The sequence below is a fragment of the Podarcis tiliguerta genome (genome assembly GCF_965153285.1).
Source record: "Podarcis tiliguerta genome assembly, chromosome: 1".
NCBI lineage: Eukaryota > Metazoa > Chordata > Lepidosauria > Squamata > Lacertidae > Podarcis > Podarcis tiliguerta.
In genome coordinates, this window is record NC_139534.1 from 30,062,893 (window position 1) to 30,081,958 (window position 19,066).

A 19,066-nucleotide genomic window follows, 5' to 3' on the forward strand; every position below is an offset into this window, starting at 1 on the left:
ATAAGTGTGCAACCAGGCCAACAGCTGAAGCTGATGGAAGGCACTCTGCATCACCGAGGCCACCTGATGGGGGTTTTCCAGCAACATCTGGAGGACCGCAGGTTCTCCACTCCTGCCTTACAAAATAAGATTCTTTTGATCTTTCTTTGAAAGAGAGGTGTGGGGAGCAACTTCACACCTCTTATGCTAGGACATTCCAGAGTGTCAGGACTACTGTTTTAAAAAGTCCTGCTCCTCATGCTGAAGTTCTTTATACCTTTCTCACATGGTGCCTGACCCAACCTGCTTGCCCATAACTACCGCATTATCTGCTGAGGCCTTACCACTGAAGTAAGGTAATTTGCACTGATACGTACATCCATATGCATGCATTACCCTCGTGTATGCATTTTTGTGCGCATACATGACTTGGATGGAGAACTCCGTTGAAAAATTTGGAGAAGATCAATTTTCAAAGGAATGGCTGTGTTTCAGTTTGCGTATTGTTTCAGAAAGGGAGAATCATGTTGATCCACCTTCAAATGCAAACCCAGTGCCAATATATACTTATTTATTTCATGACTGCAAAACAACCCCCCCCCCCCAAAGTGGATTCAAACCTCAAAGTACGTAAAGTAACTGTTTTTTTTTAATATGAAAAAATATATCAAGTAGTGTTTACATTTTTTGGTGTTTTCCCAAATTTTAAGTTGACAAGCAGCCCTTATGGAATCTTTGTCTCATCATTTGCTTGCACAGTTTTGGTTCACGAAATCGTAGCCCTTGTGAGCAATATACTGGAACAAAATGGTTTGCATGATGGAAGATAGCATATTGTTTTCACTCTCACTTCCACTCTCTCCTTGTCCCCAGGGCAATTCTGTTGCAAAACTGAACATGAAGTGCACCCTCCAGATCTATCTGCTGTGCATTTCTCCCTACTTAGCCCAGCTCCACAGTGAGTATCTATGCATGAGTTAAAGATGTGTCTAGTAAGTCATATCCATTCCAGTAATGTGCATTAATGTAAGTACTATTACAATACATAAATATTCTGTACGTGCAAATACATAGCTATCATTAATATTCTCCCACACCTTCCACTATCCTGCTTTTCATTAACTTAGCACCACCCAATTACCAGAGGGAAAATAGACCACAGCTTGATTTGCTTAGCACAGAATTACACAAATGAACATAAAGTAATGAATGTTCCCCACTGGTTCAAAGTTAATACTGTTGACTTCGCCAGTGGGCAGGCCTCCTCCATTCATTATAAACTTCTCACCTAAAACATGGGTCTAAAAGAAATTACCTGCATGCAACCAAAAAGCTATTCTTCCAAGTCATGTTTCTCAGTTATTAAAATTAATCATCTCTTAGTTACTATTTTTTAAACTTTATACCATCTGGGAACCATTTCTACATCCATGTCTGCTAAAAAAACACACACTGTGCATCTACCATCAAACCCAGGAAATGTATTCTGGGACATGTTCTAGAATGCAAGATACATCTAAGTCAAGGGCGTGAAAGCTCATGGCTGAGAGTCCAAATGTGTTCTCTCTGGTCCTCCTTGCCTTTGGCCACCGGCTTCACCCAGGCAACCTCCTTCACTGAACCTGCTTCACTAACCTGAATGATTTTGCGTGAATGGAATGTGTCCTTGAATTCTGATAATGCCTCTTGTTTGAGGATGGAGTATAGTGTGTGTGTGTGTGTGTGTGTGTGTGTGTGTGTGTGTGTGTGTAAGCAAGCCTACTGTACTGGCCCCTCCCATCATGTTGCCTAGAAGGGAAGGCAGTCTTTGGACTGCAGAAGATGCCCCACTCCTGATTTAAGCACTGGAGTGGCCTCTTCTCTAAAACATCACACCATGTGGGCAAAGTGGCATATAGTCAACACTTCCTTGTAGCTGAAGATTTCAAGGCAATAGAGGCAATAGAGGACAAGCTGTCTTTCAGGGAAGGTCAGCCCACCATTGCAATCTTCTCACTGAGGGGCTCCTGGTAACTTTTCAAAAATCCCTAGGGTTGAAAACCAGTGTCCCAGAAAGCAAGGACCAAGCCAATCCTAGTTTGCAAAACCAGGAGCATAATGTGTTGAGTGGGAAATGTCTGTGAGTTCTTGGGCCATGTCTGAATTTCAAGGTCCATAATTATCCCTTCGTGCCTTTCCCCCAGGTCATTTATTTTTTCCAGTCAGCGTCAGTTATCAGTCCAGGAAAGGCTCAAAAATAAGGACATTGTGGCCATCTGTCTTCTTCCTGTCCTTGTTATAACAGTAGCCGTATCATTGCCCTTAGGACCATTTTTAAAAAGTTGCTTTTCTTTAGAGGAGAAAGACATTTTGAATAGGCTCTCCTACAGCCTTGGAGCCAAGCAGTTCTGAAACGAAGGATAGCAATTCTTTTTATAGTCCTGATTCTAGTCCTGTCCAACAGCGGCAAATAAAGATATGTTGCTCTTGCAGAGTCAGGAAGTAAGGACAGAAGAAAAGAGTGCTGGATCAGGCCAGTAGCACATCTAGTTCAGCATCCTTTTCTCACAGTTTCTCACCAGTTGCCTATGGGAAGCCTGCGAGCAGGATCTGAGTAAAGGTAAAGCTGAAAGGTAAAGGACAGTTACATCCAGTCAAAGGTGATTATGAGGTGCGGTGCTCATCTCTCTTTCCAGGCTCAGGGAGCCGGCATTTGTCCACAGACAGTTTTCCAGGTCATGTGACCAGCATGACTAAACTGCTTCTGGCACAATGGGACACCATGATGAGTGCCAGAACACAGCGCTCTCCATAGTAGCATTGCTGATGTTCTTTAACAATAGAATGAAAGGACGCTCAGACCAGCATAAATAAAAAAAGGTTGGTTTTTATTTATGGCACTAGAAGATGATTCTTTTAAACCTAGCCTTTGACGCTTGAGATACATGTTCTCAGGATCCGTGTTCTCAGGATCCGTGTTCTCAGGATCCGTGCTCTCTCTCCCCATTCCTATGACTGTAATTTGTTTGAACTGTTTTTAATTTTTTAATTTAAAAATGCTGTAGCCCTCCATGGGACCTGCTGCTGAAGGGTGGGTAACAACAACAACAACAATTTCTTATACTCCACTCTTCAAATAATAATGCTCCACTCTGGCTTATGTAAGGCACAACAAAAAGCCAACTAGCTTTTAAAAGGCAATAAAATAACTATTGGTGAAATCAGGAATGAAGGTAGAACTTTCACATGTTTCTCTCTCACACACACACACGTTTTTTAAAAGTATATGAGAAAACTCTAAGTCCTACATTGTAGTCTGCAAAAAAAATGCCTCCCCAAAATATGAAATTTTAAAACCAGAACTGTTCTTGAGGGCTTGCATCACACTACCAAACTTTGTGCCGCTGTAATGGTTAAACAGACACACACACACACACACACACACACACACACACACACAACTTTGTCCTTTCACTTCAGCTTTCTACAATGAATTCACTGTGTGCATTAATTCCCCCTCCACTTCATTTAACAGCCCAGCATGAAGGTATTTGGAATCAGACAAGGTTTTGCTTTGTCTTTGGTGAGAGCGTTTTGAAATTAAATCACTGGGAGAGAAAGAGAGAGAGAGAGAGAAGCGGGGGAGAAGGGGGAGAATCAGTAGCTTGTTTAGTAGACTCAAAACCACCAGGGTTGTGTCTCTTAAACCTGCTAAGATATATATATGGTGCAGGCCCTTCAAAACAATCTCTCCAGTAATTTCACAGGCATCCCTGAATCTCCTGTCTTCTTGATTCATTGCTGGCACAAGCACAACTGTCTATTGCGAAGACAACTTTTTGAGCTCATGGTGATCCCTCTTCCGAGATCACCAAACTCAAAATGTTTGTTCTAAAGGATGTCATAGACCTTGTAATTGATGGCACTCTCTCATAAATCTGTGTGGAACTTCAAGAATGCACGCCAAATTCTTTTCCTCCCCATGTGGTGATAAACCACTATGGTTCATTCATAGAGCACTGGAAATAGTTATTTGACAGATCCTGCTTGTTTGCAGGGAGGGGGAAGTAATAGGAGAAAAGATATACCGTAGCTTTGCCACTACTTGAAATATTTCTGTATTTTCTTTTTATTAAAAAAAAAAAACACCACCTAAGGGTTTAACACTTAATTAGTTGATAAATTAGACAAATTTATTAAATACTTTTTAAAAAGAAAATGGCTAAAAATGATGTCCCTACTTAATCAGGTAATAAATTATTAGTTTTAAACTGTTGGTTATTTTAACAGATGGCAGGGATTTTCTTAGAAGAGGTATTTCCACACATGGGGGGGATCCAATAGGATCGGAATGGTTGAAACTTGGACAGAGGTGGATGCTAAGTAGAGTCTGAGAGCGTGACTAAAAGCTGAATCCAGATTACACCTAAGGATGGTGAGCATCTAACTAGGTGCAGACCTAACTCAGCAATCAGAGGCCAGGAAAGGAAAGGAAACAAAAGGAGAGGGGAGGGGAGGGGGGCCTACAGGAGGAGCAGGAGAAAGGGTAGGAGCATTGGTGGCTGGTTCCCTCTGGGACTGGTAGGGTGGCAAACAGGGAGCCCAACAGCAGGTGGTGCTAGAGGCAATAATATACAGAGCCACCTCTGATTGGTTTTAAGTAATGAGGGAGAGAGGTGGTAGCTGGCTGATGAGGCTGGTGGGGCAGCCCCACCATTTGCCCAAATGGACAATATAAGATATAGATATAGAGCCAAGCCCAATTCTCATGTCAATTCTGAAGCAGTTTGTCCAGTTTTTGGGGGACACGGGTGGTGCTGTGGGTTAAACCACAGAGCCTAGGGCTTGCCAATCAGAAGGTTGGTGGTTTGAATCCCCGCGACGGGGTGAGCTCTTGTTGCTCGGTCCCTGCTCCTGCCAACCTAGCAGTTCAAAAGCACAAAGTACAAGTAGATAAATAGGTACCGCTCCGGCGGGAAGGTAAACGGCGTTTCCGTGCGCTGCTCTGGTTCACCAGAAGCGGTTTAGTCATGCTGGCCACATGACCCAGAAGTTCTACGCCGGCTCCCTCGGCCAATAAAGCAAGATGAGCGCCGCAACCCCAGAGTCAGTCACGACTGGACCTAATGGTCAGGGGTCCCTTTACCTTTACCTAATGATGGTAGGGGGTTAGTGTAAACAAACAAAAAAGGAACTGTGTTCTGTTTCAAATCTAGTAAGGAAGTTGAGTCTTTCTATTCCAACTCAATTCTTAGTTATCTGATGAGTTTGTTATATGGCAAACTATGTTACTGCGACGGTAGGTCTCTTCACCTGTTCAGTCACCTAGGTGTGAAAAGCAAGGTCCCTGTTGATGTGGACAGACCTGGATTTACAGAAGCCATCCCGGTTTCTGATTTGATCCTGGAATGTCCCGCTTTCAGTGTTAGAAACTGAGATATGAAAGCTAGGAGCTAAATGGCACCTTAAAACTAGGTTATGGGTGCAAACAACAGAATGTCTAGGCACACTTTTTTATAACGAGAATACAAAGCTCAAAATGAATGAACTGCAGCTAAAATATTATGTTCATTTTTGACATGGTTTAGTCCTTCCCTTGCCCACCCCCCTAATATCCTTAAGAGGGTCTCTTCTCAAGTCTTCAGAGAGCAGATGGAAGTGGGGAGGCAGAAAAACGTCCTCCTTCCACTTGGCAGTTTTAATCTGAAATCTTAGGCGCATTACTGCGCCCAGAGCTCAGAAACTGCTCGTGATAATTAAATTCCCTGTCGCAAAATGCGCCTAAAACAATGGCTATTTCGAACACTGCTTAGGACATCCCTATTTTCACTGGAGAAATGTTGGAGGGTATGGAGTTATGCAACCCCCCAAGCCAAGGTGAAGCAACCTTTAGAAGACATCTGAAGACAGCTCTGCATAGGGAAGTTTTTTTAAAAAAGTTTAAGTGTGTGTGTGTGTGTGTGTGTGTGTGTGTGTTGGAAGGGGCCCAGAGTGGCTGGGGCAACCCAATCAGATGGGCAGGGTATAAATAATAAAATTATTATGATAACGATCGGAGAAATGTTGGAAGGTATGTAATACATAAAATAAACATGGAAATCACCAGTTAATCAGAGGTTAGCCTACATTTGTTCTCCATTGCATAGTAAAGCATATGTCCAATTGACATGTCTAGTTAGGCTTATTTTATTTTATTTTATTTTGCAGGATTTAAATAATCACTGAGGATCAATGGATAAACTGCCTGCACAAGCAGTAGGCTGAGCTGAAACAAACAAGGTTAACAAGAAGAAAACCAACCAGATCAGCTCCTTAACTGTAAGAGTCCTCTGTTGCCCTGTAGATCTTTTTTGTCCACCGCTGGCCTCTGCAAAACATTATGTTTCCAGCTATCTCTGACTTTCCAATACGCTTTCCCTACCTTCTTTTCCATCTTTGGGCAATGATTCTAATTCTATGAGCCTTGACCAGGCCCATCATGCAGCCAGACATTCTCTCATTCCAATCCTTCCTTACTCCAGATGTGCCTTCCGCCTCTCACTCGCTGCCCTCTTAAAATAATGCTCCCTTTTATATCTCACTTCAGTTCCATGCATCGGAATTATTGTCAACACGGCTGTCAACATATTTCATCTCCCATCCAGTTGTCCTTGACATGGGAGGTCTGCGGTATCTGTGAACGGCCAGACAATAGGTACACCATATATACATAAGATATTTTCAGCCAGCAAAATATTTGCAGCAGATTGAGGGTCGTCCCTCCCCCCCGCCTCCTTCCCAACTTCAAGAAGGATCAGCTTTCTCAATGGATGGTGGCCACTCTTGCTGCCCAGAGACATGATGGTTCATTGCCACAGGACCTGAAAGAGATTCATGCTAATTCTTCCCCACGAAACATGCATAGTTTATTATCACGCACCGCATGTCTGTAGCAGGTCCTGTAAGTCCTTGTATTGCAACAAATATACAGCCTAGTATTACAGAATCTCGCATCCCCCCTGCACTGGAAATTTATATGCTTGTGAATATAGTCATATATATACTGTAGATGTAGATTAGATATTACATAGATATATACCACTATAATTGGTGCTGGGACAAAGTGTGATGTAAATCATTTTACTAAGTCAGATTAAAGGTGCTATTACTCACGGCAATGTAATACTATCTATAATTTCTGTGTTAAACTTGACATTATAAATCCTTTAATCTGAGTATTTAAAAGCTGCTCTATGGCTCATTTTTCAAACGATGTTCCCGTTAACACATTTACTGCTAATGAACCCCTAACATGTTCTTTCTTTCTTAGATAAACGTTGTTGACCAACACTATTATTTGGTCCCTTTTTTCCCCCCTCTTTTTTTTTTTTTGCTTTTTGATTTAATTGCTTCAGCACACACAAAAAAGGAAAGAAAGGTGGGGGAAAGAATACGCCAATAATGCATTTTTAATTACACTTCCCAGGTGACCTATGTAAAAAAAATAAAAATAAAAAAGAAGATCTTATAATGAAGCTGCAATAATTAGCCTGTCGTAGTCCAGTTTGGGACTATTGTTTAGTTGTCCTTTCTAGGACTCATCTTTCCCTGACTAGAATTCTAAAACCTTATGCATTATCTCCCATAACACTTAGGAAGGTATTATAAACGTGTGCCATACTGGCAGAAGCAGGCTTTCTAATTATTGTCAACCATTTCTAGTGTGACGTGATAGATTCCCCTGAGAACTGAGACAACAGCCCACTCCAGGATTTATAATAGGCCCTAGAGCCAAAGCGGTTGTAGATAGAACTGTTTCCCTCAGGATAGATAATTGGTTTACATAGCAGCTCAACATCTGAACAAAATTCAGGGTGTTTTGGGTGTATGTGTGTTTGCGCTACTGTGATCTCCCTATTTAATATACAAAACTATCTGGTGTATTAAATGTGATGTGACTTGCCATTTAATAGCAGCATAATCTGTGGGTCCTCCTTTACCAGGAATGCAAAATAAAGGGGGGGAGGGAACCCTGGTATCTGTGTATATTTTTACCCATGAATCACTATAATATAATTAAGATCAATTTCAGTTATACTTAATTAAACAAAAACATTTCCCTTCCTGATACTGGTCATTGACCATAATATAAATGACATTATTATTCAAAACATTTCCCAAATACCATGTAAAGTTTGATCATTTGTCCCATCCCCAAATGTAGCCTTTTGCTTATTATAAATTACACCCATTTTGAAATAGTTATTGAGCATAACACTATTCCTCTCTCTCTCTTTTGTCTGTTTAAATAAGGCTACACAGCAGCTTGATTCTACATCTGGAAAGGTGACCTACAGTTTTCTTTAATAACAGGGTAAGTATACTGCTAAAAATCTGCTAAAACTCTTTTGCCGGGTTTGTAACTCTAAAACTGCAGTTACATAAGAAAAAGCTTCAAAAAAATGCAAGCATGTTACTCACTGTTATTTGTTGTGCAAACTATACTTGCTCACTGGGGTGCTGTAAATTAGGGGCGGGGGAGGTTGCTTTCTAGTCAGGGGCCACATTTGGCAGAGGTAAAAGGTAAAAGTAAAGGACCCCTGGACGGTTAAGTCCAGTCAAAGACGACTATGGGGTTGCGGCGCTCACCTCACTTTCAGGCTGAGGGAGCCGGCGTTTGTCCACAGACAGCTTTCCAGGTCATGTGGCCAGCATGACTAAACCGCTTCTGGTGCAACGGAACACCGTGACTGAAACCAGAGCACGCGGAAATGCCACTTACCTTCCCGCCAGAGAAGTACTTATATATCTACTTGCACTGGTGTGCTTTCAAAGTTGGCAGGAGCTGGGGCAGAGCAACGGGAGCTCACTCCATCGTGGGGATTCAAACCTCTGACCTTCTGATCGGCAAGCCCAAGAGGCTCAGGCAGAACACAGAGCTTAAGCCAGAAGTGGACGAAACCGAAAATGGGTGCCAAAAGTGGGTGGAGTTTGCATCTCTCTCCCCCCTCCACTACACACCATCGCTTTAAGTTGCCCATCAACAATTAGCATATGCACAGCAGACTGGGCGGGCATATACGGCACATGGTCACAATTTCCCCCACTCTGGTGAGATGTATTATATTTTCATTTAAATTACAGTAGGTTTTTTTTAAAAAAAAATCTATATAGATAAAGCAGCATATGCAAATTTTATGCAAATCTGTGGTCTCTTCCCCCCCCCCCTTTTGGTGACACATTTCCTCCCTTTGGGCAATACAGAAGTGGCCACCCTACAGCAGGGTCAAGATGCTGGTTAGTCAAGCCTTCCATGTTTCTTCTTGTTGTGGAGCACTTCTGTAGAATACACAATACACATTTGTGGCTTCTTTTGTTCTAGAAGTTCCTGTCCTGCATTGCTCTCTATGAGGGAGGGGAGGGAACCATTTTAGAAATGCACTGATTCAACAAAGCCAGTGTGGAGCCAGTGTGGTGTAGTGGTTAAGAGCAGTAGTCTCGTAATCTGGTGAACCGGGTTCGATTCCCTGCTCCTCCACATGCAGCTGCTGGGTGACCTTGGGCTAGTCACACTTCTCTGAAGTCTCTCAGCCCCACTCACCTCACAGAGTGTTTGTTATGGGGGAGGAAGGGAAAGGAGAATGTTAGCCGCTTTGAGACTCCTTAGGGTAGTGATTAAGCGGGATATCAAATCCAAACTCTTCAAACTGTCCATCATTGTGTGTCCTGTGTGTCTTTCTGGATGGACTGGAAAAGATAACACAGATTAACTTACTATTTTATTTAAAATAGCATATATATGTACATAGGGAGAAGTAGCGCCATGGTGCATCGGCAGCAGCACAACTGTCTGTAACAATATTTAGAAATAAGATGGATAAGAGATTCCAAAAGCGCGGTTAATTTTATTTATGAATGAACTCCTTAGTGGTTCATGTGATTCCCCTCAAAGCAAAAACGTTTAACGCAAACACCTTTAATGTACACTAAATATAGCTAAGTAAGCTAAATAAAGAGGATGTATCTCCTCCAAATGCTAAGGCATGAAACAGGATCCATGTGGGATTAGCAACTTTTTCACAGGAGTGTGTGTCTGAGGGATTGGGGAACGAGGGTGGGGGGTTGGGGAAACCAGCCATGTGAGTTGTCAAATGTAACCTTTTGGCATTCTAATAAACTGTTGCTTAGATAGAAATATCAAGCTATTACTAATGGCTATTAATGTGTACATGCTTCATGTAATTTTATAGTATCTTATTTTAATATCTGTAATTTTAATGAATTGCAATTTAGGAAAGAAACAATTTTCATTTAGTTTATATAACATAATTATGGACCAAATTAACCCCACAGTAGTCTTAATTACATTTAGTTTCATTTGGCTGATCAAGCAATTAACATGCCACTGTATTTTGGAAGTAAAAACCAAGTTGTTACGGTCTTTCTTGGGAGGGGGTAGGTGGGAAACACATGTACTTGTTCATCTCATGTTTAGCCACTGTGTAAAATTGTCTGTTGAAATAATTTTGAGGAATTTAGAGCATGTTCCAGTACACTACAGTGAATGGTTTTAAAAAACCCAAAAAAACCACAGAAATTTATCTGCATCTGTGCTTTCTTTGGCTCTAGTACTTAATAATATTCTGATTGTTACCTCCTCAGATGTAAAGGCTCTGGTGCATTTCCCTTTAACTGGGAAATAATCATTTGCTATTGACAATTGGAGAAAAATATTTCTCCTCTTAAAAAACTGAACAAATATGATCTTTAAATAATTTAGTTATGAATTGCCTTTTCCATACATCTCAATACAATTTGTCAACACGTCATAAAAGCAGCAATTTTTTTTAAAGAATACTGTAAAAAAACCAACAACAACTAGAGATAGGTTTGAAAACAATACAAAATGAACACCTAAGGCAGAGACCTTGACATCTATCTAGAAAAGCTTGTCAAAACAAAACAAAAAAAACAAAACACATCTTCAGTTGTGTCTGGAGAGTGCAGACAGTGGACACTGATATTTCGCTAAAGGGAATCTACTCTATAAAACAGGGGCATCCATAACAAAAACATTGCTCTGAGTTACTGTGGAGCAGGCTTCTGGTGTTGGGTGACTTTAAGGAGAAACTGTCCTGCAGTATGTGGTGACTTACAGGGTATATAAGGAATAAGGCGTGTTGTGTAGGGCCTTATATGTTCACACCAAAGAATCTAGAACTTGGCCCAGTAGCAGATTGGCAGCCAGAGCAAATCCTGCAAACAAGGGATTCTACCCAGACCAACCTCAAGAACAGCTCCGCATAAGACACTTACCTTGAGGTTACCAATACAAGCACAACTGTGGTCAAGCTACCCTGACTCAGGAAAACAGCCAGAGCTGTCTTAACAGCAGAAACCAGCAAAGGTGCTCCTAGCACAGAGGACACCTGCACCTTCAGTGATAGAGGTGGATCTAAGAGCGCCTTGCATCTGTTCTTTCAGGGACAGTGCAACCCCCTCCGAAGCAAACAACTTACTGATTTCCTTGGCCTATAAACCACACTCCCATAGAGTCCCCATCTTTCCTTGCTTCAGACTCTATTAGCCCTCATCAAGTCCATCATTGCAGCGTCCCAGCCTGGGCTCTCCAATTGGCTGCTTGAAATCTCAGCTATGCTGAAGTGCATATGTAAATCCACACTGCTGTCATTCTCTATATTAGTCTCAAGCAGAAGCTTGCTGGGTGGGGTGGAGCTGCTACACTAACTTCTTGGAGGGTGACTGTTGATTACCCAGAAAGAGAGGGGAAGGGGCAAGGCCTACGGGAAGTCAGTATGGTGCAAACACAGCAGCAGCTGTGCTAGATTCCCTCCACCAATGTGTTTGCACCGCACTGACCTCTTTGCAACTACATCCTCCTGCTAAGCAACAGTGACCCACCTGTCAGGAAGCTAGCATAGTAACTCTGTCCAACCCAGTAAACTACTTCTGATTTGCAGCAGTATTGGACAGGGATCCAGCAGTGCTGTGTTTATCAAGGGTTAAATGTCTTCTGCCCTTCTCTTCCTAGAGCTGTCTTGTTGGTGCATGCTCAGTATGTAGCATGTCAGGTTGGGTTGACTGCTTTCAGTAAGATTCCAGAAGTCTGGCCCGGCCCAGGAAGACACAAGCTGCTCCAGAGGGGATGGGAAGTCCTGTAGGGTTTGGTAACTTGCAGGGATGCTTTTAAGTATTTGCAGGTATATTCTGGGATCAAAGGTTAGTGCTAAGAAACTTGCAGGGATGCTTTTAAGTATTTGCAAGTATGTGCTGGGATCAAAGGTTAGTGCTAAGAAGCATCCTGAACCAGCCAAGGTAACCACAGAATATGACCATATGTAGTGATCATGTAGAACGTCGTGCAATTATTGCCCGCTATGCTTGAAAGAAATCGTTGTACAAAGTTTCGACTTGTTTTGAAAAGTGAAGGGAAGAGACTTTCAGTTGATTGTACAAGACATTAAGATAAAGTGACCAATAAAAACAAGAACAGGGTATGAAAGCAGTCTCTAAACAAGCATTTACCAGCCTGGTGCAATTAGGATGTTTTGGACTACAACTCCCATCAGGCGGCTGGGACTGATGGGAGTTGTAGTCTAGAACATCCCAATGGCACCAGGCTGTTCTGCACAGAATAAAGGGAACCCTGTGTGTAAAGTCAAACCTGAAACTCCACCGCCACTGAACTTGGATCAGTGAGAAGATCTGCCCTAAGTGATCCATGTCTTTGTGGGGGATCCCTTCCACTCATATTTGCAGGTTATCAATATCCTAAAGTCTGACTGACTGAAATATCCTAAAGTTGCCGTCGCCAAGTGTTAAATAACATGCTGCAAGTTACTTCTGCACAAAGTCAAAAATCTGTTAACTTGCTTTGTACTTTTACATGTAACATGGAAATGTCATTTCTTTGCATTTTCAGTGAGAAAAGTGCACCTCTGCCTCCAATAAGTCATTGAAATGCACATTATATTGACTTCTCAGTTTAAAATATAGTGCTTTATAGAATCTTTATGTGCACTTGCTATCCAATTAACTCTTATTTGAAACGTCAGTACTGTCTTTATCCATACAGCACTATAACTCTGCTTTTAACCTTCTGTACATCTGCACTGCAGACCACCCCCCCGGCTCATTCAACCCAAAGCAGTTGCCCTATCCAGAATTGGAGATGCTTGTAGAATATTCAGTGCCAAAACTTCCATTAAGTGCAGAGTTAAGACATAAGGTTAGGACAACTGAAATGCCAAATAGTGAGGAAATGCAAAATTGAGCAATTGCTGTCCCCAATAGAGCCTTTAGTTCTGCACTCCGACATGATGAGTCTCTGCAGTCAGTCCCATATAAACCATCGCTTAATTAGTTACTGCAATTAAGCATTATAAATTATGAACTGTATCAAGATTTTGAAAACACGCCATTGTCTTTCCACCTCCTACCTATTCAGCCCTGGATATTAAATGCATAGATTTTGATTTAAGCGTTCGTATGCGATTGTCACATTTCTCTGGTTCTCATATTTATCGGGCAGATGTCCTCTCACTTTTATGGTGTGTGTGTTTTTTTAAATAATAAAAAAAAATCCCTTTGAAATCTCATGTCACAGTACAGAATCAGCTCAGTTTTCCTTTTTGCAATCTTTGCCTCTTGGCATTTAAATTGACCTAGTGCTTTGCATTTACTTTTCGCTCAACAAAGAAGGGTCGGGTTTTTCTTTTTCTTTTTGGCCACTAAATTTAACTGTTGTTTTCTTTTGAAGTGTCAGATGTTATTTACACAAGTGTATATTCCTCTCAAATGTTTCCAGATGATGCTTGCAATGAAATGTGATGTATAACCCTGTAATGGAGCATGATGTCAAGTTGAAGCATTCCTTCCTCCTCCACAATTGCCCATATTCTTGCCTTCCCCCTTAGCTTGATCACTACCTTCCAACTATCCACTAGATAACGCTTCCTTTATACACAGACACACAAATGGAGTATAAGTATTCATTTATTATTCTGCTCTCTGCCATCTAATGTTATCCTACAAATTGGTTTAAATCAAGGGTGGGAGATCAATGGCCTTTCAGGCAGCTACAATCTCATCATCCCTGACCATTGGTCAAACTGGCTGAGGCTGATAGAAGCTGTAACAGTATGCCACTAAGCATGCATAGGATTGCAGCCTAAGGAACGTCTTTTCAGGCACAAAAATCCATATGTCAGAGCCTTGATTTTTTGCATCTTCATGCAAGGTATCCATTAATTAGAACAAGTGAGATGTAGTGGTTGGAGTCTTGGACTAGGGCTGGGAATACCTGGGTTTTAATCCTCAACAGCTGTGAAGCTTGTTGATTGACCACAGGCCGATCTCCCTCTCTTTCTCAACCTAAACTACTTCACAGGGTTGTTGTGAGCATAAAATATTACTGTACACCATAGGCCGTATCCAACTAAATTCTACTCAAAGTAGAGCCATGATCAATTTGTCTCCATTAAATCCCATGAGTCTACTCTGAGTATGGCTAGCATTTGATACAAATATTTATACTGGCAAATGTTTTAAACTCTTAATGGCAATGATGACTTGGATTCAAAATGTGCATGCTTTTGTAAAGAAAGAGGGGGTTCTTTTTTAAAGGAAGACACCATTAGAACTTTTCCAGCTTTATTTTCTGACACTGTCCATTTCTGAAAATTAAGGTGCATCCAACTATATTCCAACTAGGTATTTATTAGACTGTAACGTGGGTGGTGCTGTGAGTTAAACCACAGAGCCTAGGACTTGCTGATCAGAAGGTTGGCGGTTCAAATTCCTGTGACGGGGTGAGCTCCCGTTGCTTGGTCCCTGCTCCTGCCAACCTAGCAGTTCGAAAGCACGTCAAAGTGCAAGTAGATAAATAGGTACTGCTCCAGCGGGAAGGTAAACGGCGTTTCCGTGCGCTGCTCTGGTTTGCCAGAAGCGGCTTAGTCATGCTGGCCACATGACCCAGAAGCTGTACGCTGGCTCCCTCGGCCAGTAAAGCAGATGAGCGCCGCAACCCCAGAGTCAGCCATGACTGGACCTAATGGTCAGGGGTCCCTTTACCTCTACCTTAAGCTGGCACAGGAGTTGATGTCTTTTAAATGCTTGCATGGCATCTAGCGCATCAATAAGCATGGTATCAATAAGTGAGGATAAAGGCGATAGATGAAGGTAGGAACTGCTGGCTGAATGGTGCAGCAAGAGTTTTCAAAATAGTCAGCCTTAGGGTGTCTGTGTCTGTGTGTGTGTGTGTGTGTGTGTGTGTGGAGATATGGCATTCCTTTCCGGCTGCAAAATATCTTGGGTTGTCACTGATTGTACATCTCTATAATGTGTAAAACACGCAGCATTGTATATTGAACATATCTCTATCCTTTAACATCAGATGCATCTCAGGCCCTTAGCTATTTGCCTGAAGAAAAGAAGTCTGCCGGTAAGTCCTTCCTTTTTCTAACGCTGTTCCCAGCGAGGTCTAAATGTGGGATGAAGTTGAAAGCCAGCCTGCTTTCAGACTATCCAGATCTTTATGGCTTGCTGAAGGCGTGGTGGTGTCAAGCATTCATCAGATGTTAGACTCCTATGGAAAACGCAGTTCCACATGAATCCCAGGGCGTCACCCGCATGTTAGAAGAAAACCAGTCATCTGAATCTATTCTTATGCCGCTCAAGCTGAGTGTCCTAATGGGTCATTTCTTTTCACTCTTGTCTGATTAGGGAAGAGCTTTCTTGGATACAGCTGAAGAAGCAATTTAAAGTCCCCTTTCCTTAGGCTGGATTCCCTCCCACCTCCCTTTAACGGAATGCCTCCACTTTTATTTATTTATTTATTATTTTTCATTGCTAACCACTGTTTTTAAATAGTTATATTTTAATCGGAATGTCTGAATGTACAAACAAGAGCAGCACTGATTGCACATGAGCGACGTCTTCTTTTACGAGGGCAGCTCTAGAGGGGTAACCTAAAATCCTAGAGACCTTGTGGAAGCGTAACTTTATACAATTTCTCCCTAAGCAGGCAGCTGGCAACAATCAGCTACTTCAGTTCTGCACAATTATGCACCAGCAAGTCCCTTTGATTTCACTGGGAGCTATAGTTGCATAAATGTGCACTGGATTGAAGCAATATTTTATTGTTGCACTATAGTAAGGACCGTCCTGTTGGGAAAAACACACACCCAATAATACTAAATGGATTATGCCTAATGGGGGTGGGGTGGGTTCGAAACTACTCTTACGTTCAATTAAAAAAAGAGAAACGGTAGCAAATGGTTTGTGCTTGATTTCAGATCTTTACTACTCTAGGGATTTCTGCCGTTCGGCCTGTTCTCCGCACTGGTGTCATGCTAAATACATAACCGTGTTTCAAACCACATCCCACACATTTAACATAGCCATACACTTTTATTAAAAAACTAGGGAAGTATATTGCTTCTAAAGGCTATTTGGACAAAGAGACACCAAAGGAAGCTGCAGAATCTATTGTTTCCATAATCAGAGATATGCTATAAAGTGATACATATGGAGTGCAATTGTTTCTTCTTGTGATTTGTCAGTGCCCAGTGGCAAGAAAGTCTGAATGAATTACAAGGAAGTTTTTAATAAAAGAACAACAAAAACAGGCTTTATAACCTAGGGGAACTTTGTGTTGATTTTTTAAAATATATATATATCCTAAAAGAGGCATCTCTTTAAAAACCTCTACGTTTTCCTTCAAGTCCTCTCTCCCTTTTTAGCTCTTAAAAGTACAAGATGATTTGTCCTTATTCCCTGACCAATAACAGCCAAGCCATTGTTTTAGGAGAGATTTCTTTTCTTTAATGCTGCATTTTATTTTATGTTTGTTTTAAACTTCGGACATTTCGTTCGCTCATTGGAGGAAAAAGAAGGGAACAAGAAGCAATATGAGATGAACTTTGAACACCAAATAGGTAGGCCCTAGAGGGGGGAGGACCTGAAAAATGAGCTGCTTATTCTCAGAGCCCTTTAAACCCTCCAATCTGTTTTAAATTATTTTGGTGCCTCTATTTAAAGGTTAAATTTTTGTTGTTGTTATGAGCCCCAGTTTAGTAATACAAAACCTGGGCAATATCAGCAGAGAGCCAATTCACAGATTACATACCCAGGGTCTTTCCTGAGCGCTGGCCTAAAGTGAAACAGCATGCTTATTCTTAGCGACACATTTCGACAATGAATGAACTTTTCACATCTTGGGCTCATAAAATAAACACATCTATTCAGTGGGAAAATAAATTAACGAGCCTGACCAGCACATATGTGGGTGTTACTTACAGGTTCTGAGTGAAACCGCAAGGTTTTGTTGAATCAGGAGTATGTGTGTGTGTGTGTGGAATATTATCCTTTATTTCACTTGAGTTTTTTGAATGCCTATATCTACATCTCAATACAGCTGTAAACATCAGATCTATGTTAAACTTTGGGTACAACAAATCCAACCAAAAATTGTGTGGTTCCACTAATTTCATCTAAGCCAAGTGATTTATTCATGTTGGATATTTATTGCATTTGCATCCTGACTTTTTCTTCGGGTTCTTCATCCCCACCTCCTTCAATCACCACAACAACCCTGTGAGTTAGGTAAGTTAGGACAAGAAACTGTAACTGGTCCAAGGTCACCCAGCAAGCATCATGGCCATGGTCTCCTAGATCCTAGTCCGGCACATTCACCACTTTCATTGGGAGAACTGAAAATGCATATTAATTTCATCCTCCTCTTCCTCCTTGTAGTTATTAAAACCAGATTTAAAGTGGCTTAACTGTGTCTGGACCAAAATGGATTTAACCGTGGTTTCTTGGGGCTGGATCAGACCCAAACAATGTATATGGTCCTGACTAAAGAGACAGCTACATTCAAGCAGATAAACAGTTATGTGATTATTTTTTTAAAAAAGACATCTGTTCAGGGAAGTTTTTAGGGTTTGATGTTGTACTGTGTTTTTACTACTTTTTGTGGGGAGCCGCCCAGAGCAGTGGGGGCAACCCTGTCAGATGGGTGGCATATAAAATAACAACAACAGCAACAATAATCAGCGAAGGCTGGTCCATTAGGGTGAATGGGGCACTGTCCCACCAGCATCAACCTATTCTCCGCCAGCCCCTACCTGCCTGCCTACCCTTGGTTGCCCCTCGTTAATTTTCAGTTTTGACCTTGCAGAAATCAGCATGAAAACAAGTACAAAACAAGAACGACGTAGCTCTGCTTCTCATTGGCTTTGCCTCTCATTGGCTTGGGCTCCAGCTACTGTTGGTGTCCCTGCTTTCTGCCCTGCCAGCCCTAAAGGGCACCAGCCAGCTTTTTTTCTAGGGTGATCCCCTAGAACATGTGTGGGCACACAACACCTGCCCCAGGTATTATGCCTGAAGAAGGAATGCCAACGCATGAAGGGGCTGGGATCACTCTGAGATCAAGGAACACACCCATTATTGGGGCTCCAGATGGTATCGAGATTTCTAAGCATATTCATCATAATACTTGAGCAAGGCCAATGACTCAATGTGGATCTTCCATCTCAGATTACATTAAAGTTTCTGCAGTGTCCATGTAAGCATTTTAGACACATTTCCCCCAAATTCTACAGAAAGAGCTTTATGCGTGTGTGTGTTGCCCTATAGATATTTTTATGCATTTTGCTGCTCTCTTTTTTCCAGTATCACACTAAGCATTAGGGCTTAGACGTCAGTTTGAATGTATTTTCAATGACCACCCTCCCCCCTGCCATTTTGAGTTCAATTCCAGTAAGTACCAATGGGAAATTCCTAGAGGCCAGGCCATTTTCGGTGAATTAGCATCAAGACACAGAGTCTTTGTGCAGCAGTTACTTGTAACTTGATTCAAAATGCATATTTGGGGATTTCTGACAAGACTAGCTTTGTTTTTTATGCTAATAGGAGGGGAAAGTCCTGGAATCTCTTGCATTTTTATGATCAAAGTTGACCACCATGAATGTGTCTGGAAGCATTATTGAGTGACAGAATTTCCAGAGACAATAATGTTACACAGATCAAAACAGTCCTTTTAAAAGAACCCCCCCCCCCTCTTTTTTGGAGATGTAGTAAAAAAAAAAAAAATTAAAATCCAGCT